This window comes from Cupressus sempervirens, chromosome 8 (assembly GCF_028749045.1).
Source record: "Cupressus sempervirens isolate cs-2001-9-10 chromosome 8, ASM2874904v1, whole genome shotgun sequence".
Classification (NCBI taxonomy): Eukaryota; Viridiplantae; Streptophyta; class Pinopsida; order Cupressales; family Cupressaceae; genus Cupressus; species Cupressus sempervirens.
In genome coordinates this window covers 66,461,741-66,489,547 of record NC_143125.1, presented here as the reverse complement: position 1 = coordinate 66,489,547, position 27,807 = coordinate 66,461,741, and the positions used below count along the sequence as shown (strand labels likewise).

The 27,807-nt window shown below is 39.5% G+C and overlaps 1 pseudogene; it reads left to right on the top strand.

The window, feature by feature from the left end:
- Positions 1-12,002, top strand: part of LOC149541634 (disease resistance protein Roq1-like) — a 56,236-nt pseudogene extending 44,234 nt beyond the window's left edge.
- The last annotated feature ends 15,805 nt before the right edge of the window (positions 12,003-27,807 follow it).

Sequence of the window (27,807 nt, the reverse complement as noted above, 5' to 3'; positions counted from 1 at the left end):
TTGGGAGGCAAGGGATTCAAGGGAGCCTTCCCCTTGCACCCAACGATAACCCATTCTTCCTTTTTCCCTTCGGTCTATTTGGCAAGCACTTCTTTAGGTGTGGGCTTGACCCTAGGCGTAGCCAAAGGGCAGTCCCTGATCTGGTGTTCTACGGATTGGCACATATAACAAGTGTTGGGGAGGTTCAAGTAAAGCACCTTCTGGGAGAAGGTTTGAGCCCCAATATTGTTTTCCATAGAATCCTTAAGACGCTTGGAAAGATCAACCTTGATGCAAACGCATCGCTGTGGGTGAGCATTAAAAAATTTCTTAGGCTCCTTGGTGACAACTTTGCCAAGGGCTTTGGCAATGGACTCAATGAAAGGCTAGCATGGTAGGGGTAGACCTAGGAACTCGACCCACACAAGAACCCTAAGCTTTTTATCATTCAAGACTGTGACGTCTTGTGACCATTTTTGAAAAACAAGCAGAGAAGAATGCACAGACCGAGGTTCATTGTTAAAGACCGCATCTATTTGCGATAAGTTAGCAAAGCAAAATTAAAAAAAACCTTTGGTAAGATTTTGCACAGCATCAAGGCAGACTCCATGAGAAGTCCAACTTTTGTTAACCCATTCTCAGAACATAGCTTCAGGAGGAGTCCTACCCACAAAATAACCTATTAAGGTGTGTTGTTCTAACTAGTCACATGCAACATCAAATTCTTGCAAATGAAGGATAATGTTAGGATTAACTCATGAAAAACCTTCGAGAAAAAATTGCGTAGGTGTTTGTTCTGTGGTGGCACCATGGCAAATCAAAGCAACAATGTGAACACTAGAAACAACTAGTTCACCGCTGGTCGGAGCCATTATATCCTAACCTAAAAGCTCCTGCAGTAAATACAATGTGACAAGTGATGTTGACAGAAAGAAATCTCAAATGAAAAGTTGTACACAAGAAAATTGAAAGTTTGCATGAAATAAGAAACCCTAGCATATCGAAAAACCAAGAGGGTAGCCAATTTCTTCTTTTCGTATACAATATTCCATGATTTTCCAAAGAATAGATGTGATGAAGGGCCATATGTTTTCGTCCTTTTCATACAAAGAGTTTATTGATTGCACAGTCATTCCCACTTTTCTTCGTCATTGCAATGTAATCATGTGAAAGCACAACCAATACAAACTTCACTTCTTTCATTTGTGGACTTCTTCTTAGGCAAGACCGTGGAAACAATGAAAAATAAAGGAAGGAAAGGAACATGAAAACATCTCACCAACTACACACTCTGTTTGAAAGATTCGATTGCACTAGTGCACACACAAAGCATTAAATTTGCCTTCTTTGAAGTATTGGAAACAGTACTCAAAACTCTCGAAGTAAGAAAGAAATATCATGATTTTCCTCTTTTGTAAAAAGAATTGAACCAAACAAAGGGCCATTGTGATAGAGTGGGTATCTTTCATGACTTTCCACTAAATGGAAAAGATAGGGCTATTGACTTCACAACCTGCTCACGATATTTTTTGGGTTATTGCAAGGCCATCACAATAGCCTACATGAATTTCCTTGGCTACTGCAAGCTAACAATGCCGAATCGTCAAGTTCAATTTTGAAGTCTATCGTGATGAGGAATGTGGAAACACCCTCCCACTTGCGCCCTATTTTATTTTTAGCTCTTTTTATCTCCATCCTTGTTACCCTTCCAAGCATTGAATTTCTTGTTTTCAATTAGAGGGTTTTTCATATGCATTCTAGATCTGTTTGCTTTTTCACCTTAGTATCAATTTATTTTACTCTTAATGGCATCCACTTCCACATCTGGTTGATAAGACTAGGTAACTGATTCATTTGTGGTTCTTGAACCTCCCAACAAAAAGATGAAGTCCTCATTGTTTTTTAAACACTTGATGTATTCATCAACCATTGAGGCCCAGACACCAAATCAGATTTGGCTCTGCAGATCTACAATTCTCTAAGGAAATCTGGGGTACAGGCGTATCTTGATTGTGAAGAGACTCAACTGGGAGACTCAATTTCTTCTGCCATAAAGAATTCCATTTTCTCTGGCATAGTGCACATTTGCATCTTCTCACCGAGATATGTAGAGTCTGCTTGGTGTTTAACCGAGCTTGCTTTAATGTTTCAAACCAAAGCTAGAATTATTCCCCTGTTTTACCATGTTGAGCCTTCAGACTTCCACCACATCAAAGGAAGAGTTTCAGATGCATTTTACAAACAGCAAGAGAAGGGTAGATAACTGGATCATGACATTCAACAGTGGAAAGATTGCCTGCAGAAAGTCTCAGGGATCATTGGCTACCAAATCAAATGGCAGAATGAGTAAGATTTATAAATGTCTCTCTTAATGTACTTCTTTTAATGAAAAAATGTTTTTTGTGCTTAGTATATTATATTTTATACTTTAAAACAAGGGAAAATTTTGGGGGAGTGAGACAAAATTACCTCAATTACTCACAACCCTTTTGAAATTCGATCTTTTGTTTCTATTTTTCCCATTTTCAGTGATTTGAATAAGCTGTGTTGTGAAGTCATGTTCGTGGTGGTTAAAGAGAAGGGAAAGAAGAATATTCCTCCCCAAGTTACAAAGTACACTGTGGGACTCAATGAGCTTGTGAAAGATTTCCAGTATCATTGCCAGAGTAATGGGGAGATGAGAGACAAGATAATTGGCATCTTTGGAATGGGAGGGTTTGGCAAGACCACTCTCACCAAAGATCCGTTCAATCGCAAACATTCAGAGTTCAGAAGATCAACTATCATCTTTGATGTGCACAAAAGTTATGTCAAAGGTGCCCTTACTTCTCTACAAAATAAGCTTCTCTTTGATCTGTTTTCTGAAAATCATCATTCATTTAATAGTATAGAAGATGGAGTTTCTATGATCAAGGATAAGCTTCAAAAGAGTCATGAATCAAGTTTCCACATAGTCATAGATGATGTTGATCATTGGAAGTAGTTGGAAGTCCTCATAGCAATGGATGCACTAAATCCCAAAAGTTTGGTGATCGTCACAACCCGTGACAAGAGGCTTCCTACTCAGGTAGGAGTAAGAGTCTGCCATAAGATGAAACAAACGAATGAAGAGCATAGCAAAGAGCTCTTCTTTGGCACGTGTTTCACAGAAAATCTTGTAAGAATGGATTTGAAAATTTGGTAGATAGATTTTTAAAAGCGTGTAGGTTTACCTCTTGCTCTTTGAGTATTAGGTGGCCATGTTTTTGGTAGTGACAAGGCTTATTGGAAGTTGTAACTAGATGTTGTTAAAGATAGACTAGATGAAGACATAAAGAAATGCTTAAAATAAGCTATGATGCTCTGGAAGAGGATCAGAAACAGATCTTCATGGACATAGCATGCTTTTTCATTGGGAAAGAGGTGAGCATGGCCATGAGCATGCACGTCAGACCCTCCAAGATAAGTTCCTCCTTGAACTGCAACTTCGTTTTTATCCTTATATTGATGATGATGAACCAGGATTTGTTTTGAGAATGCATGACCCCCTCTGTGACTTAGGCAGAGATATGGCAGACAATGCCAATCCTTGTTGGTTGTGGCGTCTTACAGATATTTTATGTGTTTGAGTGCCCCTAATTTCATTCTTATCAAAATGATTTCCTTTCTATACGATGCTAAAACATTTACATTTGACTTATCATAACTCCATAGAAATTTAAATGTAGACTAAAATGCAAAGTGATATTATGGCAGCCGAAGGAAAGAATCTCAGATATTTTAATGATCATTCTCAAGAATAGACATACCTTTTGGAGATTTCAAGCACATTCATTGATTTACAAGGGCTTCAAATTACACATCCCTATGGTAGCAGTGATAATGATATTCCTGAGTGGATTCCTCTGCAAAATTGTGAGAAATATTATAAATTTAAATTACAATTCACAACCCTAAGCCTATAAAAAATTTCGGCACTTAAAAACTGCTCGACACATGAAGGTGTTGACTGCCAATTTTGCTCGGCACTTGAAAACTGCTCGGCACATGAAGGTGCCGAGTGCTAGTTTTGCTCGGCACTTGAAGGTGCTGAGTGCCAGGAAATAGGAGCTAAGTAAGCTCAACACACAAAAGATAAAGCTCAGCACCAATGGATGCCGAGTGAGCTCAGCTCACAAAGAAAATGCTCGGCACCCACAACAAAGTGAAGGGGATGCCGAGTGTTCTGTTCCAAACTAAAAAAATTATAACTTAGAGAAATTCAACATGAATGCTTTCACCATCAAAACCAGAAAGCCAAAGCTTTAACCTTTCAACCAAACATGTCAAATGCAATGAATAGAAGAGGAAGATAGATTCAAGTATGCTTTCTTACTTTCTATTCAATCTTTCATTAAACTATTACAAAATCTAGGAGCATTCAGCTTCAACCAGAAAACCTAAAATAACCCTAAACCGGTAATACTTCAAAAACTTTAAACTTGCAACTCTAATGGCTGCATACAATGGTGTCTGGAGCAATCACTGCTTCAACAAGACAAGTTCAACAATAATAAACTTACAGATAGAACAAGGGAAACATGTGCAACTGCAGGCACGAACTTCTTTTCTTCTTCCTTCTTCTATTCTGCTGTACAACTACTGATCTGCTTGATCTGCTTGAACTCCCTCAATGAATGAATAAAAATTCCTTTTGTCACATTCTATTTTCCCCCTCTTTTCTGATTTCAAAAAATCTCACCATCGTATTTATGTTTTTATTTGTTTTGGACGTTAGGGGGGTTGGTGAGTGTTTGGCTCAAGGGGCAAACGTCAACTACCGCATTAAATATTCCAACACTCCCCTTTTGTCCTGAGCCAAAAAAACAAGGATCAGTGCTGATCCAAATCAATTACACTAAGACACTCTCTTAGGTGTACAAAAGATCCAATGCCTAATGGCTTTGTGAAAATGTCTGCTAGCTGCTGCTCAGACTTACAAAAATTTATTTTGATATCCCCATTCTCCACCAACTCTCTGATGAAGTGATATCTGATTTCTATGTGTTTGCTTCTCCCATGGAAGACTAGATTCTTGGACAATGCAATTGATGAGATGTTGTCACAATAAATTGTGGTTTCATCCTCTTGCCTTTCATTCAAATCTGTCAAGATCCTCCTTAACCAAATAGCTTGACATGTTGTTGCATTTACTGCTATGTATTCAGCCTCTGTTGTAGATTGAGCAACAATAGGTTGCTTCTTGGATACCCATGAAATTGCACCCGATCCCATATGAAACATCTATCTTGAAGTGCTCTTCCTATCATCTAAACTTTCAGCCTAATCACTATCTATGTAACCAACCAAATTGAAATCATCATTTGCAATATACAAAATCCCAAATCTTTTGGTACCTTTCACATACCTTAGGATCCTCTTTCCCTCTTACCAATGGGAATCCTTTGGTGTTTCCATAAATCTGGAAATCAAACTTACTGCATGCATTAGGTCTAGCTGAGTTGCAGTCAAATACCTTAAATTTCCAACCATACTCTTATATAGTGTTGGATACACTCTCTTGTTAGAGTCTTCCTTGCTCAAATTCAGACCTACTGTTGTTGGTGTTGGGTCTGCCTTACTGTTTTGCATTTTAAATCTCTCCAAGATCTATCTTGCATATTTTTTTTGAGAGATAAAAATACCATCATGCATTTGTTTTACTTTTATGCTTAGAAAGTATTTCAAGAGACCTAGATCTGTCATTTCAAATTCACTTTTCATGGCCACTTTAAACTCACCAATTAGAGCCTTGTCATTTCCAAAAAAAATTAAGTCATCTACATACAAGACAACAATCAATACATTACCATTTGTTGCCTTGATGTAAAGAGTGGGCTCACTATTGCTTTTGCTAAAGCCATTGCTCATCAAATATGAGTCAATCCTATTGTACCATGTCCGTGGAGCTTGCTTGAGCCCATAAAGAGCTCTCTTCAATCTATATACTTTATTCTCTTCACTTGCAACTTCATAACTAGATGGCTGCTCCACATATACTTCTTCTTTCAATATACCATTTAGGAAGGCAAACTTCACATCCATTTGAAATACCTTCCATTTGTGCTAAGTTGCAATTGCTATGGCAGCACACACAATTTCCATTCTTGCAACAGGGGCATAGGTCTCATCATAGTCTCTTCCATACTGCTGTTTGTAGCCCTTGACTACCAGCCTTGCCTTATGCCTATCAATCTTGCCTTCTACATTGCATTTGGTCTTATAGACCCATTTCACTCCAATCACTTTCTTCTTGGGAGGCAATTCAGTTAGCTCCCATGTCTCATTCCTTTCTATAGCATCAATCTCCTCATCCATGGCTTTACACCATTTATTCTCCTTAATAGCTTCTTTAAAATATATTAGATCACTATGAGAAAATAATGCAAAATTAACACTCTCATCATAAACTTCATACCTTTCATCTTGGTATATCTCCCCAAGACTCTTGGTCTTTCTTGGTAATAGTGAGGAGAGTGTGGGATTAGAATTTTCACTGCTTCTTCTTTGCCGACCAGCTCGGTCTTCTCTGTTACTCGGCACTGACATACGGTCATGCCTAGAAGATCTTGGCAAAGACTAAGGTTGCTTGCCTTTTCTTCTATTTGCTCCTTCTTCTTGCTGTTCATCAACATCCTCTTCATTCATAATTGGAACTTTACTTGAAGTGCTCGATGACTCATCAATTGAACCATACCAAGACTGATTTTCAAGAAATTTCACATCTCTTGAAAGAGTCATCTTGTTGTTCAATGGGTCATACAATCTGTATGCCTTTGATTCTGAGTTGTACCCTGTGAAGATGCACTCACACCTATGTCATCCAATTTTTGCCTTTGCTCTTTAGGTACATGTGCATATGCAACACATCCAAACACCCTTAGGTGTTCAACTATCCATCTTCCTCGTGACCATACTTCCATTGGAATTCTATTACAGACTGCCTTTGTAGGACACCTATTAATTAGGTAAACTATTGTTGCCATAGCGTCTCCCCAAAATTCAGTTAGGAGACCTTTCTCTTTCATCATGCTCCTTGCCATTTCTACAATGATCCTATTCTTTCTTTCAGCCACTCCATTCTACTATGGTGTATAACTGGCTATGAGCTCTTTCTTTATGCCATGTTTCTTGCAAAAATTTACAAAAGAATTGGAGGTATACTCCTCTCCTCTATCTGATCTTAGAACCTTGATATAGTGTCCACATTTTTTTTCAGCCTGGGCTTTAAATTCTACAAATTTATCAAATGCTTCAGATTTATTCTTTAAGAAATACACCCATGTGCTACGACTAAAATCTTCTATGAATGTCATAAAATAAGTACTCCCCCCAGTGGAAGTAACTTGCATAGGATCGACTAAGTCAGTATGCACTAACTCTAATGGATATCTAGCCCTCCTAGAATTTTCAGAATTAAAGGGAAGCCTATGTTGCTTACCCAAAATACAAGCCTCACACTTGTCACATGAATTTCCTATACATGGAAAACCATCTACTATTCTTTTATTTGATAATAAATTTAAACCAACATAGCCAAGATGACCGTACCTGAGGTGCCATAGCCGTGAGGGGTCTTCAATCATACTCCTTAGAGCTGATTGTGTGGGAGGAGCAACACTAACTTGAGATGAGAAACATGTCTCTATATTCAAGGGAAACATTCTATTCTTTGTCATTTGAACTACTGCAAGTAAGTTTTTGCTCTCATCCTTTTCATGAATGACACACGTGTCATTCCCCATCAGCACTTTATATCCATTTGAATGAGTTGACCAATACTCATCAAATTGTGCTTCATACCAGGGGCAAAATATACATTTTGTATTTCCTTCTTCTCACCTTTTTTGGTGTGGATCATAATAGACCTTTGCCCACTACTGGTAGGGTTTCATTGTTACTCATTTTAATGTCAGATTTGAAACTCTTGTCAATGAATGAAAAAAAGGTTTCATTACCACTCATGTGGTTCCTACATCCATTGTCGAGGTATCAAATCTTAGAGTTTCCTTCTTCATCAACATTACACATGATGAAGGCAGTGGCATTGTTTTCACTTCCCATATTCACATTAGCCACATTTGCTTGTCCTGACTGATCATTTTGCTTCTTCCAACATTCACTTGCATAATGCCCATATTGATGATAGTAGTAGCATTTTATATTACTCTTATTTGAGTTGTAATTTTTCTTACCTCCTCTTGAGGTATTTTGTGAGCTACTTGCTCCATCTGCTCTTCTTGAGCTTTTTGCTATAGCATTTCTTTGTTCTCCATTACCTCGGCCTCTGCCTCTTGAGTTTCTGCTTGAGCCATTTCTTCCTCTCCCCCTTCCTCTTGGATTTGACTGAGCCTTGAATGCTTGCTCTTGGGTAGAAGAAGATGTGGATCTATTAATCCTATGCTCATGGGTTTGAAGAGTACCCATCAACTCATCCATTATCAAAACAGTGAGGTCTTTTTCCTCTTCTATAGTTATGACCAAATTGCCATATTTATGAGTAAAATCTTCAATATTTTTTCCACTATCCTCTGCTTTTGATAGTCTTCTCCATTTGAATTCAATTGGTTAATCACATTAGAGGTCCTTGAATTGAAATCTGCAACTGATTCATTTTCCTTCATCTGAAGGTTCTCAAACTCCCTCCTTATATTTTGTAGCTTTACAGTATGAACTTTATTAGTTCCATTGAAGTTTGTCTCAAAGATATCCCAAGCTTCCTTTGCATAATTTGTTGCTGCAATCTTTGGAAATACAGTCTCTATCATTTCTGCTTCAATCAAACTTAATGCCTTAGCATCCTTCCTTCTTGACTCCTTCAAACGAGTCTTCTGTGCATTTGTGAGAGCAACATACTGAGTTGGATCAGACACATCATTGAATCCATTAACCAAAAAATTCCACAAATCATTTCCAACCATTATGGTTTTCATTTTCTTTGCCCATATATCATAATTTTGTCCATTGAAGGATGGTGGCTGCTACCATATCTTTCCTGTATCTACTACCATGTCAAATATCCCAAGAAAAAAAATGCCCTAACTCATTGTGGATGTGGGGCCTCAAAGCTCTGATATCATGTGAGAAATATTATAAATTTAAATTACAACTCACAACCCTAAATCTTAAATTTTGTTTGGCACTTAAAAATTGCTCGGCACATGAAGGTGTCGAGTGCCAATTGTGCTCGACACTTTCTCGGCACTTGAAAATTGCTCGGCACATGAAGGTGTCGAGTGCCAATTTTTCTCAGCACTTGAAGGTGCCGAGTGCCAGGAAACATGTGTCGAGTAAGCTCAGCACACAAAAGATAAAGCTCAACACCAATGGATGCCGAGTGAGCTCAGCTCACAAAGGAAATGCTCGGAAACCCACAACAAAGTGAAGGGGATGCTGAGTGTTCTGTTCCAAACTGAAAAAATTATAACTTAGAAAAATTCAACGTGAATGCTTTCACCATTAAAACCAGAAAGCCAAAGCTTTAACCTTTCAACCAAACTTGTCAAATGCAATGAATAGAAGAGGAAGATAAATTCAAGTATGCTTGCTTGCTTTCTATTCAATCTTTCATTAAACTATTACAAAATCTAGGAGCATTCGGCTTCAACTAGAAAACCTAAAATAACTCTAAACTGGTAATACTTCAAAAACTTTAAACCTGCAATTCTAATGGTTGCATATAATGGTGCCTGGAGAAATCACTGCTTCAATAGGACAAGTTCAACAATAATAAACTTACAGAGAGAACAGGGGAAACATGTGCAACTGTAGGCACAAATTTCTTTTCTTCTTCCTTCTTTTGCTCTACTCTGCAACTACTGATCTGCTTGATCCGCTTGAACTCCCTGAATGAATGAATAAACATTCCTTTTGTCACATTCCATTTTCCTCCTCTTTTCTAATTTCAAAAAATCTCACCCACCGTATTTATGTTTTTATCTGTTCTAGATGTCAGGGAGGTAGGTGAGCATTTGGCTCAAAGTGCAAACGTCAACTGTCACATTAAATATTCCAACAAAAAATTGCAGTCTTTAAAACTTGATGGAGTATTAGCTGCAAGATTGTGGCAAAGGGACAACCAGGTATTTTTTTTTTTGATAAAAAATTGTCTTCTAGTAGAATCCACTAAAAGTTCGTTCTTCTAAGCCTTCTTACCATTCAAAAGCAATAGATTGAACCAAAGTGATTGTAAATTTTAGGTTCCACTCAAGCTGAAAGATCTATATATGCTTCACGGTCCTTCAAACAACCTGCTGAGCTCGATCGGAATGCTAAAACATCTTGAAACTTTGTACGTGAATTTATGGGATAAATGGCTACAACCTTGTGATTGCTTATCAAGATCTCTAACAAAACTGACCAGTCTAAAAACTTTAACATTGAAACATTTAAGTGGGGAATTCACGTTAATAGGGGAAAGACAATTGGTGGTGATCTGTTACCTATGAGATGCCTTGAAGCCATAACTTTGTCTAGTGGATTATCTACAAGGAAGGTCTTAATAAGTGGACTGGTTTGTCCCACCCTTAAATCTCTGAAGCTTTATTCTTTGAAGGATGTAATTGCAGTGGATTTAATAGAGGTAACTACACTGGAATGTCTGGTGTTGCTCAATTGTGAAGAGTTAAGAAAAGTATTGTGCAGTGATTTGGTTCAGCTTGAAATTGTCCGCATAAACGGCTGCCATGTTATGAGTAAGTTAACTAATTTTGGGTGTTTTAGGTGCTTGAAGAGGATCTATATTAACAAGTGTAGGAAGCTAAAGGATATATTAGCTATTGAAAGTTTGAAGGGGTTGGAGAGGATCTCAATTTCAAATTGTCGAGAGCTGACGAATATAAAATCTATTGAACAATTGAAGGGGTTGAACAGAATCTGGATTGAGCGGTGTGAGGAGCTAGAGGGTGGAATTGGCTTTAAAGAATTGAAAGGGCTAAAGAGAGTTTTTATTGGCAATTGCCCAAGGCTGCAAGACATATAAGGCATTGAATCTTTAACATGCCTAGAGAGCTTTATCATTGCTGAATGTCCGAAGCTTCAAAATATAAAGGGTATAGAAGAATTGAAAGGACTGAAGGAGATGATTGTTTCAGATGCTCCTTCAATAACTTGCATTGAGAAATTGCAGCTATCAAACTAGATATGTGTAATTTCTCATTAACTTTTCCATTATTTTAGTTGCTCTTTTGCCATTTCTTATAATCTTTGGAACGGTTCATTTGTATGAAGTATTTCTTAGTGTTTCAGTATCAATTTATTGCTGACTAAAAATAATTTGGTGAGAGCACTATGATTTCAGAGATTGCCATCGGAGCTTATGATTCTGGTGGGAAGACCGACCAAGTCAGATCTAATAGTAGATGAAGATGAAGATTCGTCATCCATGCCATTATTTAATGCAGATAAAATTGGCAACATATTGCTTATGGCAGATGATTTTTGTGAAATAGAGCGTGGGTATCTTAGCCGGCATCAAGTAGAGGAGATGATCCATTCGTTTCATATAAAAACCCAACATTCCTTCAGTACATCTATCTTTTGCACTATCCTTTGGGGACCCATTTTAATAAAGAGAGACATTTGTAATGGGATTGAGATTGTCTTTACAGGGACAACGAGCTGAAAGAAATAAAACTCTACAATTATAGTTATGATGAAGTTTGGTCGATATCCATGTGCACTGTCAATGAAGAAAGGCTCTCAAAATATGACTCTTGGATACCAACTTATTTTCATCTAGAAAAGGCGTCTTTTATGGGAGTGAAGAAAGCCGAGAGGAAAACCCTCTACATATTGCAAAGCTTATTCACTAACTATGCCTCAGCAATGACAAATATCATGAAATAACTGATGTAGACTATATGGGTTTTGCTGACAATGCTGATTACGACATTTACATTGATGATTTCCATGAGTACGATCATGAGGATAATGATGACGATGAGTATGATGATTATTATGATGAGGAGGAGGAGGATAATGATGAGTATGATGATGTAATTTAGTTTTAATTGAAATTTCAGTTGTAAATAAGATTATGGTTATTTTAAAAAGGTTATTTATTTCTAAGAGTTCATAAAAAATCATTACTAATATATTTTATTATGTGAGTTGTTAATAAATTGATTAACTTTTATTTTAATAGAACATTTTCAAATATGAAAATAATTAAATTTGAATTCTTTAAATAGGTTATTGTAAAGTACATATATATAGTTTTATTAGATTTTATAAGTCAAAATATTTTAAAGAATGTAAGTTAATAAAACTTAGATTGAAGAAAGTCATTAATAGAACTAAAATATGTGCAATAAGTTGCATAAAGTTTTACTAATTTATTGAAAGGGTAAACTTGAATTTTAGTCATGCAACATTTGAAAGCACTTAAGCATTGATGATTTTTTTTTGATGAATAGTCTTTTTCTATTAATAATTAATATATTAAGATTACAATTCACAAAAAAAGGGTGGGGGATACAAGATCACCCCACGAGAGTTCACACGTCTGAAGTTGGAATCATATACTATTCATCAAAAAAAACATATAAAGCAATCGTAGGCAGCTAAAGTAGTGCTTGTTGAGGGAGGTGGCTCATCATGATCATGAAAACCCCAATCATCTTTGGGATCAAGGGGCAGGATTGGAACAGTCTAGTTGTCATCAGCAGTAGGATCAGTGGCCTAGTCAGCATCTTTTATCTCTAGCCGAGGAGGCAAAATTGCTAGGTCCAGGCAAGGGCATTTCCCAGAGAGTGCTCGTCGAGCACTAGGAGGAGGAGCCAGGGACCAGCCAGTGTCACCACGAAGTGGGGAAGCCAAACAGAGCCTCCAACCACCATTGCCACTGCTGGGAGAGTGGTGCCAAGAAGCCTGGGAGTGTAGGGTGTGTGAATGGCGCTGCGTAGCCTCTAGGTGTCGAGGTATCAACCGAGGCATCTGGAGGAACTCTGGAAACTATGCAAGGTGCAATGCCCTAGTGGTTAAATAGCTCCTGCAAGTGAGCCACCTCTAAGGCCACTTTGTTTGCTTGAACTTGAATCTACATAGTTACATTATTACAAATGTAAACCTTAGTGTACATAACAATATTAATATCAAGAAAATTATGAGTGAAAAGAATAACATTTCTATCTTTCCATAGAGTGAACAAAATCTCCATCCTAAAGGTATGCCAAATCTGGGTAAATTTTTGAGAGATTCTGGGGTAATCACCCAAAATAGCCATGTGCCAGGAAAAGGGTTCAGGCCTGAATGGCTTTAAAAAGTCATGAATCCAGTGCCAATTATTTTAAGCACATTGAAAAAACCAAAAAATATACAAGAAAGACTCTATTTGCCTATAGAAAGGGCATCTAGGATTTGAAACCCCAATATGCTTGAGTCGAGGTCCTAGCGGAAGACCTTGAAAAGCCAAGCACCAAGAATAATGGGCAATCTTGAGTTCTATAATAGCACTCCAAATAGTGTCAAAATGCGTTCTCCATTGAGAAAGGGAATATTGCAAATGCATCTCTGGTTGAGCATGTCCACCATTAGTAGATGGGGAGAAAGCCATCTATAACCCAGACTTGGTTTGTAATTGGTGAAAGGAGTGGCAGGATACCACTTCCAATCATGCCACCAAGGTCTAACTAACTGAATTCCCACTTTATGAATTAAGTGCATTAGAATTGAAGAGAGCAATAAGTCAAAAGTATGCCAATCTGAATGGGCAAGATGATACTAGACTTGCATATCTTCCCAAGATTTGAAACTCATGGAAACACTAGAGAAAAGATCTTTAGGAGCCTAAACACCTCATTTGAAAAAATGCAAAGTACTAGCACCATGAGTCTTGGCAAGGGGGGTGCCCTGGATAGCAAATAGGGGAGAACACCAAATGTTCTATTGATTCAAAGAGAGTCTATTGCAGAACTCATCCCTAGACCAGTGAAGACAAGGCTTGATAGCTTCCCAAGCTTTCCATATGCTCTTAATAAAAAAAGAGCCCTATATGATCACTGGCTCCCCCATGATGAGGAGGGTGTGAAAGCCAATTCCTTTCCTTGTAGGCTTATTAACGGGTAATTCAGAAGAAATGCAATGGCAAACCAAAATCTTCCAGGCTTTATCATCAGTGATAGCACAAATAATCCATTTGGCACATAGAGCAAGGCCCTACTTCTGTGTGGAAAGCAGGCCAAGGCCTCCAAATTCCTTTGGGAGACAACAAAAATCCCAAGCCACTTTGTGAAATCCATGATGCTCGAAACTAGAAGCCCAGAGAAAATCATGAAGCAATCTTTCCAATTTCTGATAGGAGGCTTTAGAAGGAGTCCAACAAGAAGAATAATAGACATGAGCATCCGCAAGAATTTTCAAGCAAATATGGAATTTTTTTGCAAGGTAAAGCAATTTCGTAAGCCAATAATTTAGCTTCTTGGTAATCTTGGCAAGCACTGCATTTCAAAGATCAATAGGCAAAGCTTGAAAAGAAGAGAGAATTCCAAGAAAGTAGAAGATCTCTTTGTGAATGACCCAATTCCATTCAAACTAGCTAAGCCAAGGTGGCGCTGGCAAGAAAGATTGGCAGTAGCAGAGGATTTTATGCAATTGAATAGCTGATTTAGAGGCTTGACAAAAAGTGTCAAGGAAAATTAAGGCATTTTTTATGTCTTCTTCATCCTCCAAAAGAGTGAGAAGGGAATCATTAGAAAAATGACCATTGACTAACTAGGAAGATGATTCTAGAAAAGAAATGCCACAAACTAGTCTTGAACACACAAAGTGGGCTAGCAAGTAGCCAAACCCTTTAGTAACAAGAGCATAGAGTGCCGGAGCCAAAGGGCAACCTTACCTGATGGAACAAAAAAGCCCAAAGGCATCATATTGGAAATTATTGGTGGTAATGCAAGCATTAGCATCACCAAAGAGCATTTCCATAGACTGCAAGAAATTGGGACCAAAACCAAGAGCCTAGAGCATAGCCAAGATAAAAGGCCATTCAATGCGATTATAGGTTTTAGAAAAATTAATCTTTAAAAAAATAGCTAGCTATTTGGACTTACAAGCCCACTCCATTCCTTCCCAAATAGCAATAATGTTGTCAAGAATATATCTAGACTTAATAAACCCACTTTGCTCAGGCCACACAATTAAAGGCAGAAGGTGCCAAATTTCAAGAGAAATTGCCTTGGCAATAATCTTATAAGATACTTTCAAAAGGGTAATGGGCCTCTAATTACAAATATCCTTAGGATCTCCATCTTTAGGTATGAATTTAATATTTCCTTTATTGATAATGGCTCCTAAGCTTTTAGAATGATAGGCTTCAAGATAAACTTTGTGCAGATCAGGACCAATATGCTTCCAAATGTGTTTGTAAAATTCATAGGGAAACCCATCACACCTAGGGGATTTATCATCATCCATGGAGTATACCCCCTCCTTAAGGTCTTGGAGGGTAATAAGTTGCTCATAGAAAGCATGTTGTTCAACAGCTAGGCAGTTTAGAGTAATAGAGATACACTTTTTGAGAGCTTCCTCTTGAGCGACCAAATTTCCCTATGAGGTAAAAATGTTCTCATAGTGATGAACAAATGCATGTAGGATGTCAGGGAGATTGGAGAGAAGAGAAGTGTCTTGTTTTATTTTTTAATCCCATGATTGGTATGACAAGCTCAAAGATCCTAGAAGAATTCCTTTGAAGCCTTATCGCCAACCCCCAACCAGTGGAGATGAGCTTTGATTTGGGCTCCTCGAGTGGCATAGTTATTAGAAAACTATTTATCATGGAAAAGTTTGGAAAGTTGGATTTGCAAATCCACATCAAAGGGATTAAGGGTGAGAGTCTTAGAAGCTTTTTTGAGTGTACAAGAAGTGGAGTCATAAGACCGCTTTATGAAAACTACCGTCACCTGTAGATGTGCAAAAGGGGAGCAATTATAGTAATGGCACCATTCCACCATTGGATACACCCTATCTGAGAATGCAGACATGGGTCCAAATTCCAGACATGTAAGATATGAGTAATGGTGGAAGCATGCATCAACACAAACATGTTGAGGAAGAATTGCAACTTGACAACTTTTTGGACAACTATTTGCCATGAAATGACAAAATAAATGGGATAGTGGTTAGATAAAGTCACATTTAGTAGGAGAATGATAGGTAAATCATTATCCTTAGAAAAGGAGAAAAAATATTGTTCAATAATCATGGCACAATCAAGATGCTTTAAAATGCAGTCAGAGTTAGCGTGAAAGTTCAACCAAGTGTGCCAAACCCCACTATGCTAGTGGTAGTTAATATTGAGATAAAAAAGGACCAATTTATTGTGCATGTAGTATTAGGCTTCCCTTTCCCCAGCTATCTAGCAAAATGGAAAAATATTGTCTTTGTTAGAGGCCACTTCAACCATATTGAAGTCACCACACATAACCCAAGTAGCTAGAGGTAAGTTGTTAGCCAGCCAACCTCACATCTGAGATCTTTCCATCGTGTCATTGGAAGCATAAACATTAATGACTCCAAAAGAATGATTGTTAATGGAAAGAAACAACCAAATAATTCAATGCATGGGATCAAAACCATGCAAAATAATAGTAGAATGAAGACGAGGTGATAGGAGAGTAAGTACACCACCTCTACTAGCTTTGTGTTGAGAGGAAAACATAATGTCATCTAGCCAAATGGCATGAAAAGTAGAAGAAAGCATGAAACCAAAAATTTAAACTTTTTGCATATAGAAGAAATCTAAATTACCAAGTCTATGATGGGTTTCCGGGACATAGTACTTTCTTGAGAGGTCTATAAGACCTTGTACATTCCATGATTAAAAATTTAGGAAAATTCTTCCATATCTTCCTTGTCCTCAAGAGAGGAGTAGCTATTCTGCAAGAAGGTAGAAACCTAGTTAAAGTCAGAAGGAAAATATTTTGGTCTGATGGCCTGACATTTCACCTCTGGTTTCTCAGTATGTTTAGGAGGACTACGAGAACACCATGCATTATGAGGTGAAATGGAAGAAGTAGCAAGAGGGGTTCAAACCATAGCCAAGGTGTTAGCCTTGGTGACTGGCTTAATCCCCTGTGAACTAGCAGGGTTTGAAACCTGTGAAACCCCCGGGTTGAGTTCTGAAGAAAATGCTTCCATCTGTAAGCTAGTTGGGGTTTGCACTCCTGTGGAAATAGGAGGAACTACAACCACTACTGCATATGACTTTTTAGGAGCCAAGGGAATCAAGAGAACCTTGCCTTTGTGCCTAATAGTAATCCATTCTTCTTTTTTGCCTTCGGTTGGCTTGGCAGGAGCTTCTTTAGGCAGGGGTTTAACCCTAGGCACAGCTAAAGGGAAATCCCTAATCTTGTGTTTCATTGACTGGCACCTATAGCAAGTGTTGAGAAGGTTCAAATAAAGCACCTTCTAAGAGAAGGTTTGAGCCCCCACCTAGATTTCCACAGAATCCTTAAGATCCTTGGAAAGATCAACTTCGATGCAAACACGTCTCCAAAGGTGAGCATTAAAAAATTTCTCGTTTCTTTGTGATGAATTTGCCAAGAGTATTAGCAATGGACTTAATAAAAGTCCAACATGGAAAGGGTAAACCTAGGAACTCGACCCACATAGGAACCCTAAGCTTTTTGTCATTAGAGAGTGTGAAGTCTCGCGACCAGTTTTTAAAAAACAAGCAGGGAAGAATGCACAGACCAAGGATCATTGTTAAAAACTGCATCTACTATTGACAGGTTGGAAAAGCAAAATTAAAACAAAAAACTTTTGGTAAGGTTTTGCACAATATCAAGGTAGACTCCATGAGGAGTCTAGCTCGTGTTAACCCATTCACGAAGCATAGCTTCAAGAGGAGTCCTACTCATAAAATACCCTATTAAGGTATGTTATTCTAACCAATCACAAGAAGCATAAAATTCTTGTAAAGGGTATGTGCAGGATCATGGTGTACACAACTATCGCCTTAAGTGGCAGTGGAAAATCAGCAAATCAGGTTTATGTCAACTTGACACATAATTTTGAAGTGGTTATGGACTTTATATCAAAAATTTGTAACAAAATAATTTGTAAAAAATTGAATGTAGTTTCTAAACTACTAGGCCTTATCAGTTGGAAAAAGATAATTGATTGGTCAAAAGTTTGAATTTTAATGCAGTACTAAGAAAATTTCAGGGTGAAAATAAAAAGTAGGTGTATGTCTGACCACCTTAATCAAAATCAAATCATAATATTTTTTTAATATAATTATAGATATGAAAACTAGACTCATGCTCGGATGTGATGCATATTTTTTGATATTTTTATTCCAAATAAATAATTAAATATGAATTTTCTACCAAAACTTTTTTGGATTAAAAAAAGTCCCGTGTCTGACCACCCTAACTAATAGAAAATTTGATCAATTTTTTATTTTTTTTCTTATACTAGGCGAAGTATAGAATGTGACGCAACTTTTAGATTTAAAAAATGTTATACCATTTGAAAGTTATAGCTATTTTTCATTCAGTATGTCAATCAACACTTTACAATAATCTTCATTGATAATTAACTAATAAATACTTATCAAACTCAGAATTTGACAGAAATTATATTGACGAAATTTAGAGAGCGATATTAAAAAACCCATTTCTTTCATTCAATTTGGATCAAAATAACATTGTCAGACGGCTAACCGAAGTCTGAGTATCACTAAAACTCTCTATAAACACGTATTTGGAGTTTATCGGGCAGGCTTGGTAAATATCAAGCCTGATCGGATATCCAATTCCAAATCGGATATTCGATATGGCTCGGTAGTCAAATTCTAAAAATCTTCATATTTTGGAAGAAAATTCGATTTAAACGTTCTAGTTTTTTATTTTTAAATTATTTCACTTATATTAATATGTAAAAGCATATTTTAATATATTATATACATATAATAATGTAATGTAAACATACAAGATATAATCTAGTAATATATAATAATATCTTATGTTAATCATATTACAATCTATAAATATAATTTATATTATTATTATTTTTACTAAATATAATGATGTAATATATATATATATATATAAAATACGTATTATATATTATTATATTAATATGTATGTTATTAATATATCTATATAATAACGTAATATTTTCATTAAATATAATAATGTAATATATATATATATATATATATATATATATATATATATATATATATATTATTAATATATAAGAATCAAAGGGGGTTATAGGGTGACCTATGACCCTCTTTGACCCATTAAACGACAATATAAGTCTCTAGGGGTCCTAGGACCCCTAGGGACATATTCAAATGGGTATTATGGGTCAAAGGGGGTCATAGGGTGACCTATGACCCTCTTTAACCCATTCAACAATGACATATGTCCCCAGGGGTCCTAGGACCCCTAGGGACATAATCGAATCGTTCATATGGGTCAAAAGAGGTCATAGGGTTTGCCCATATGAATGATTCGACTATGTCCTTAGAGGTCCTAGGAGCGCTAGGGACATAGTCGAATCGTTCATATGGGTCAAAGGGGGTCATAGGGTGACCTATGAACCCCTTTGACCCATTAAATGACGACATATGTCCCTAGGGGTCCTAGGACCCCTAGGGACATAGATGAATCATTCATATGGGTCAAAGGGGGTCATAGGGTGACCTATGACCCCCTTTGACCCATTAAACGACGACATATGTCCCTAGGGGTCTTAGGACCCCTAGGGACATATTCGAATGGGTAATATGGGTCAAAGGGGGCCTATGACCATCTTTGACCTATTAAACGATGACATATAGTCCCTAGGGGTCCTAGGACCCCTAGGGGCATATTCGAATCGTTCATATGGGTCAAAGGGGGTCATAGGGTGACCTATGACCCCCTTTGACCCATTAAACAATGACACATGTCCCTACGGGTCCTACGACCTGTAGGGACATAGTCGAATAGTTCATATGGGTCAAAGGGGATCATAGGTCACCCTATGACCTTTTTTGACCCATTAAATGATGATATATGTCTCTAGGGGTCCTAGGACCCCTAGGGACATATTCGAATGGGTAATATGGGTCAAAGGGGGTCATAGGGAGACCTATGACCCTCTCTGACCCATTAAACGAAGATATATGCCTCTAGGGGTCCTAAGACCCCTAGGGACATATTCGAAAGGGTAATATGGGTCAAAGGGGGTCATAGGGTGACCTATGACCCTATTTGACGCATTAAATGATGACATATGTCCCTAAGGGTCCTCGGACCCATAGAGACATATTCGAATGGGTAATATGGCTCAAAGGGGGTCACAAGGTGACCTATGACCTTCTTTGACCCATTAAATGACAACATATGTCCCTCGGGGTCCTAGGACCCCTAGGGACATATTTGAATCATTCATATGGGTCAAAGGGGCTCATAGGGTGACCTATGACCCCCTTTGACCCATTAAACGATGACATATGTCCCTTGGGATCCTAGGACCCCTAAGGACATATTTGAATTGTTCATATGGGTCAAAGGGGGTCATAAGGTGACCTATGACCCCCTTTGACCCATTAAACGATGACATATGTCCTTAGGGGTCCTAGGACCCCTAGGGACATATTCAAATGGGTAATATGGGTCAAATGGGGTAATAGGGTAACCTATCACCCTATTTGACCCATTAAACGACGACATATGTCCCTACGGGTCCTAGGACCCCTAGGGACATGTTCAAATTGTTCATATGGGTCAAAGGGGGTCATAGGGTGACCTATGACCCTCTTGACCCATTAAATGATGATATATGTCTCTAGGGGTCCTAAGACCCCTAGGGACATATTCAAATGTGTAATATGGGTCAAAGGGGGTCATAGGTCATTAAATGACAACATATGTCCCTAGGGGTCCTCAGACCCCAAGGGACATATTCGAATGGGTAATATGAATCAAAGTGGGTCATAGGGTGACCTATGACCCTCTTTGACCCATTAAACAACGACATATGTCCCTAGGGGGTCTTAGGACCCCTAGGGACATATTCGAATCGTTCATATGGGTCAAAGGGGGTCAGAGGGTAACCTATGACCCTCTTTGACCCATTAAACGATGATATATGTCTCTAGAGGTCCTAGAAACCCTAGGGACATATTCGAATGAGTATTATGGGTCAAAAGGGGCCATAGGGTGACCTATGACCCTCTTTGACCCATTAAATGATGACATATGTCCCTAGGGGCTAGGGACATAGTTGAATCGTTCATATGGGTAAAAGGAGGTCATAGGGTGACCTATGACCCCCTTTGACCCATTAAGTGATGACATATGTCTTTAGGGGTCCTAAGACCCCTAGGGACATAATCGAATCATTCATATGGGTCAACGGGGGTCATAGGGTGACGTATGACCCCCTTTGACCCATTAAATGACGACATATGTTCCTATGGGTCTTCAGACCCCAAGAGACATATTCGAATGGGTAATATGGGTCAAAGGGGGTCATAGCTTGACCTATGACCCTCTTTGACCCATTAAACGATGACATATGTCCCTATGGGTACTAGGACCCCTAGGGACATATTCGAATCGTTGATATGGGTCAAAGGGGGTCATAGGGTGATGTATGACCCCATTTGACCCATTAAATGATGACATATGTCCCTAGGGGTCCTAGGACCCCTAACGACATATTTGATTCGTTCATATGGGTCAAGGGGGGTCATAGGGTCACCTATGACCCCCTTTGACCCATTAAATGACGACATATGTCCCTAGGGGTCCTAAGACCCCTATGGACATGTTCAAATCGTTCATATGGGTCAAAGGGGACCCATTAAACGATGATATATGTCTCTATGGGTCCTAGGACCCCTAGGGACATATTCGAATGGGTAATATGGGTCAAAGGGGGTCATAGGGTGATCTATGAGCCTCTTTGACTCATTAAACGATGACATATGTCCCTAGGGGTCCTCGAACCCCAAGGGACATATTCGAATGGGTAATATAGGTCAAACGAGGTCATAGGGTGACCTATGACCCTGTTTGACCCATTAAATGATGACATATGTCCCTATGGGTCCTAGGACCCCTAAGGACATATTCGAATCATTCATATGGGTCAAAGGGGGTCATAGGGTGACCTATGACATTCTTTGACCCATTAAACGACGACATATGTCCCTAGGCATCCTAGGACCCCTAAGGACATATTCGAATGGGTAATATGGGTCAAAAGGTAACCTATGACCCTCTTTGACCCATTAAATGATGACATATTTCCCTAGGGGTCCTAAGACCCCTAGGGACATATTCGAATCATTCATATGGGTCAAAGGGGGTCATAGGTCACTTTGACCACTTAAACAACGATATATGTCTCTAGGGGTCCTAGGACCCCTAGGGACATATTCGAATGGGTATTATGTGTCAAAAGGTGTCATAGGGTGACCTATGACCCTCTTTGACCCATTAAATGATGCCATATGTACCTAGGGGTCCTAGAACCCCTAGGGATATAGTCGAATCATTCATATTGGTCAAAGGGGGTCATAGGGTGACCTATGACCCCCTTTGACCCATTAAATGATGACATATGTTCCTAAAGACATATTCGAATGGATAATATGGGTCAAATGGGGTCATAGGGTAACCTATGACCCTCTTTGACACATTAAACAACGACATATGTCCCTACGGGTCCTACGACCCGTAGGGACATAGTCGAATTGTTCATATGGGTCTAAGGGGGTCATAGGGTGACCTATGACCCTTTTTGACCCATTAAACAATGATATATATTGCTAGGGGTCCTAGGACCCCTAGGGACATATTTGAATGGAAAATATGGGTCAAAGGGGGTCATAGGGTGACCTATGACCCTGTCTGACCCATTAAACCATGATATATGCCTCTAGGGGTCTTAGGACCCCTAGGGACATATTCAATTGGGTAATATAGGTCAAAGGGAGTCATAGGGTGACCTATAACCCTCTTTGACCCATTAAACGATGACATATGTCCCTAGGGGTCCTCGGACCCCTAGGGACATATTCAAATGGGTAATATGGGTCAAAGGGGGTCATAGGGTGACCTATGACCCTCTTTGACCTATTAAACGATGACATATGTCCCTAGGGGTCCTAGGACCCCTAGGGATATATTCGAATCATTCATATGGGTCAAAGGGGGTCATAAGGTGACCTATCACCCTCTTTGACCCATTAAACGATGACATATGTACCCAGGGGTCCTGGGACCCCTAGGGACATAGTCGAATCGTTCATATGGGTCAAAGGAGGTCATAGGGTGACCTATGACCCCCTTTGACCCATTAAATGACGACATATGTCCTTAGGGGTCCTAGGACCCCTAAGGACATATTCGAATTGTTCATATGGGTCAAAGGGGGTTATAGGGTGACCTATGACCCCCTTTGACCCATTAAATGAAGACATATGACCCTAGGGGTCCTCAGACCCCAAGGGACATATTCGAATAAGTAATATGGGTCAAAGGGGGTCATAAGGTGACCTATGACCCTCTTTGACCCATTAAACGATGACATATGTTCTTAGGGGTCCTAGGACCCCTAGAGACATATTTGAATCGTTCATATGGGTCAAAGGGGGTCATAGGGTGACCTATGACCCCCTTTGACCCATTAAACGATGACATATGTCCCTAGGGGTCTTAGGACCCGTAGAGACATATTTGAATCATTCATATGGGTCAAAGGGGGTCATAGGGTGAGCTATGACCCCCTTTGACCCATTAAATGACAACATATGTCCCTAGGGGTCCTAGGACCTCTAGGGACATATTCGAATGGGTAATATGGGTCAAATGTGGTCATAGGGTAACCTATGACCCTCTTTGACCCATTAAATGATGACATATGTCCCTAGGGGTCCTAGGACCCCTACGAACATATTCGAATCGTTGATATGGGTCAAAGGGGGTCATAGGGTGACCTATGACCCTCTTGACCCATTAAACGATTATATATGTCTCTAGGGGTCCTAGGACCCCTAGGGACATATTCAAATGTGTAATATGGGTCAAAGGGGGTCATAGGGTGACCTATGACCCTCTTTGACCCATTAAACGATGACATATGTCCCTAGGGATCCTCGAACCCCAAGGGACATATTCGAATGGGTAATATGGGTCAAAAGGGGTCATAGGGTGACCTAAGATCCTTTTTGACCCATTAAACGATGACATATGTCCCTAGGGGTCCTAGGACCTCTAGGGACATATTCGAATCGTTCATATTGGTCAAAGGGGGTCATAGGGTTACCTATGACTCCCTTTGACCCATTAAAAGATGACATATGTCCCTAGGGGTACATATTCGAATGGGTAATATGGGTCAAATGGGGTCATAGGGTAACTTATGACCCTCTTTGACCTATTAAACTACGTCATATGTCCCTAGGGGTCGTAGGACCCCTAGGGACATATTTGAATCATTCATATAGGTCAAAGGGGGTCATAGGGTGACCTATGACCCTCTTTGACCCATTAAACGATGATATATGTCTCTAGGGGTCCTAGGACCCCTAGGGACATATTCGAATGGGTATTATGGGTCAAAGGGGGTCATAGGGTGACCTATGACCCTAGGGTTCCTAGGACCCCTAGGGATATAGTCGAATCATTCATATGGGTCAAAGGTGCCTAAAATAACCTATCTCATTTTCGAGAGATCACATTCCATTTGGATTCAACACAGCAATCTCGCTCAATGCCAAAACTCGCAGTGTGCCTTAGTTTATAGGTGCACCACGACGTAACTTTGAAATCGTTGATCTTGGCATCGAATTGTTAGTGCCATTAGCTTTGGATGGGCAGGTGAACCCTAGTCACACCCTTGTTCTGGCCACGAGGACCATCCATCATTTGCGGCCACCCCGTACCGAGGAGTTTCCAAGGTTCTCTAAGTGCATTTGGAGGTTGATCTTTCGAGGCTTATAACTTAGAGCTTGTGAGGGCTATCAATGAACTATCAAATGTTACAAGACAATGATCCTGAGGCCTAAAATAACCTATCTCATTTTCGAGAGATCACATTCCATTTGGATTTAGCACAGCAATCTTGCTCGATGCCAAAACTCGCAGTGTGCCTCAGTTCATAGGTGCACCACAACATAACTTTGAAACCGCTAATCTTGGCATTTAATTATTAGTGCCATTAGCTCCAGATGGGTGAGTGAACCCTAGTCACACCCTTGTTCTGGCCACGAAGACCATCCATCATTTGCGGCCACCCTGTACCGAGGAGTCTCCAAGGTGCTCTAAGTGGATTTGGAGGTCGATCTTTTGAGGGTCATAACTCAGAGCTCGTGAGGGCTATTGATGAACTGTCAAATGCTACAGGACGGTGATCTTGAGGCCTAAAATAACCTATCTCATTTTCAGGAGATCACATTCCGTTTGGATTCAGCACAGCTATCTCGCTCGATGCCAAAACTCGTAGTGTGTCTCAATTCATAGGTGCACCACAGCGTAACTTTGAAACCGTTGATCTTGGCATTGAATCGTCAGTGCCATTAGCTCCAGATGGGTGGGTGAACCCTAGTCACACCCTTGTTTTGGCTATAAAGACCATCCATCATTTGCGGCCACCTCGTACTGAGGAGTCTCCAAGGTGCTCTATGTGCATTTGGAGGTCGATCTTTCGAGGATCATAACTCAGAGCTTGTGAGGGCTATCGATGAACTGTCAAATGCTACAGGATGGTGATCCTGAGGCCTAAAATAGCCTATCTTATTTTTGAGAGATCACATTCTGTTTAGATTCAGCACAGTGATCTCGCTCGATGCCAAAACTCGTAGTGTGCCTCAGTTCATAGGTGCACCACAATGTAACTTTGAAATCGCTAATGTTGGCATTGAATTGTCAGTACCATTAGCTCCAGATGGGCAGGTGAACCCTAGTCACACCCTTGTTTTGGCCACAAAGACCATCCATCATTTGTGGCCACCCCGTACCGAGGAGTCTCCAAGGTGCTCTAAGTGCATTTGGAGGTCAATCTTTCGAGGGTCATAACTCAGAGCTCGTGAGGGCTATCGATGAACTGTCAAATGCTACATGTTGATGATCCTGAGGCCTAAAATAACCTATCTCATTTTAAAGAGATCACATTCTGTTTGGATTCAGCACAACGATCTCGCTCGATGCCAAAACTTGCAGTGTGCCTCAGTTCATAGGTGCACCACAGCGTAACTTTGAAATCGCTGATCTTGGTATCGAATTGTCAGTGCCATTAGCTCTGGATGGGTGGGTGAACCCTAGTTACACCCTAATTCTTTCCACGAAGACCATCCATCATTTGCGGCCACCCCGTACCGAGGAGTCTCCAAGGTGCTCTAAGTGCATTTGGAGGTCAATCTTTCGAGGGTCATAACTCAGAGCTCGTGAGGGCTATCAATGAACTGTCAAATGCTACAGGACAGTGATCCTGAGGCCTAAAATAACCTATCTCATTTTTGAGAGATCACATTCTGTTTGGATTCAGCACAACGATCTCGCTCGATGCCAAAACTCGCAGTTTCATAGGTGCACCACAACGTAACTTTGAAATCGCTAATCTTGGCATCGAATCATCAGTGCCATTAGCTCCGGATGGGCGGGTGAACCCTAGTCACACCCTTGTTCTGGCCACGAAGACTATCCATCATTTGCAGCCACCCCGTACTAAGGAGTCTTCAAGGTGCTCTAATTGCATTTTGAGGTCGATCCTTCGAGGGTCATAACTCAGAGCTTGTGAGGGCTATCGATGAACCGTTAGAGGAGACAAGTTTGTAAGGATGGAGTGGCTTAGTGTTTTTGCTAAAATAAGTTAGTGGGAAGGCTTTATTAGAGGGTCTTGGCCAAACTAGTGGGATGTTTGTCCACTCTCTAATTTTAGAGACATGTATGTTTTGGAGGGAGATTAGGGGAGCTCTACTACAACTATCCTTACCCTAGCTTGGACCAAGGTTGGTATCTCAGACTTGATTCTTTTCCATTTCTTTCTTTTAGCATGGTTAAGCAAATATGAAAGTGTGGAGTTTATCAATGGAGTATGCATTGCATTGCATTGTGGAGTAGCATTCATGTGTGTGCTTGAATGGTGTTCATTCCATATAGATTAGTGTGACACCATTGTGCATCTTGTTGTATTGTGTGGAGTATTGTGAGTATGAGGTTTGGATTTTGTCTATTTCCTTATTGTATTATGGGTGTTGTTATTGTGTTGTGAAAATGTGATGTGCTCTTGAAAATTTCTTGTTTTATTTCTACTTGGTTTTGTTTTCTTGTTTTGTGCTTGAGTATTGTTATGGGCGTGGGAATTACACTCACCCTTGTGGAAGGGAAGAGAAGTCCAGGGTGAAGGGCTTAAGTTGGGTTCAAAAAATGTATTGAGAACCTTGGAGTATGGGCTCCATTGTATGCCATAACATTTCATATCTTGCTAGGGGTGATAAGGAAAGTATGGTGTAGAAAGGAAGTTTGAGGAGTTACAGCTGATGGTAGTGGGTTTGGAGGAGGAAATGTGGAGGCCCCGAGAGGGCATTAAATGGTTCATTTATGATAGCCCCGAGAGGGCATGAAATTTGGTGAATTATGATAGCCCCGAGAGGGCATGAAAATTGTTTATTGCAAATATGGTTTGGTATGGCAAGTCTCCATTTTAGAACACACCTTCACCCTATGTTTATGTTTCCATCTGTGAAGCCATTGTGAAATAGTCTTGGAGGGAAATTGTTCAAGTTTGAAATGTAATGTTTATGCATTGAAAGATTGTATGTGTATCCCAGTTTGAGCCTTGTTCCCTAGCGCGGGGGTGGTCTTT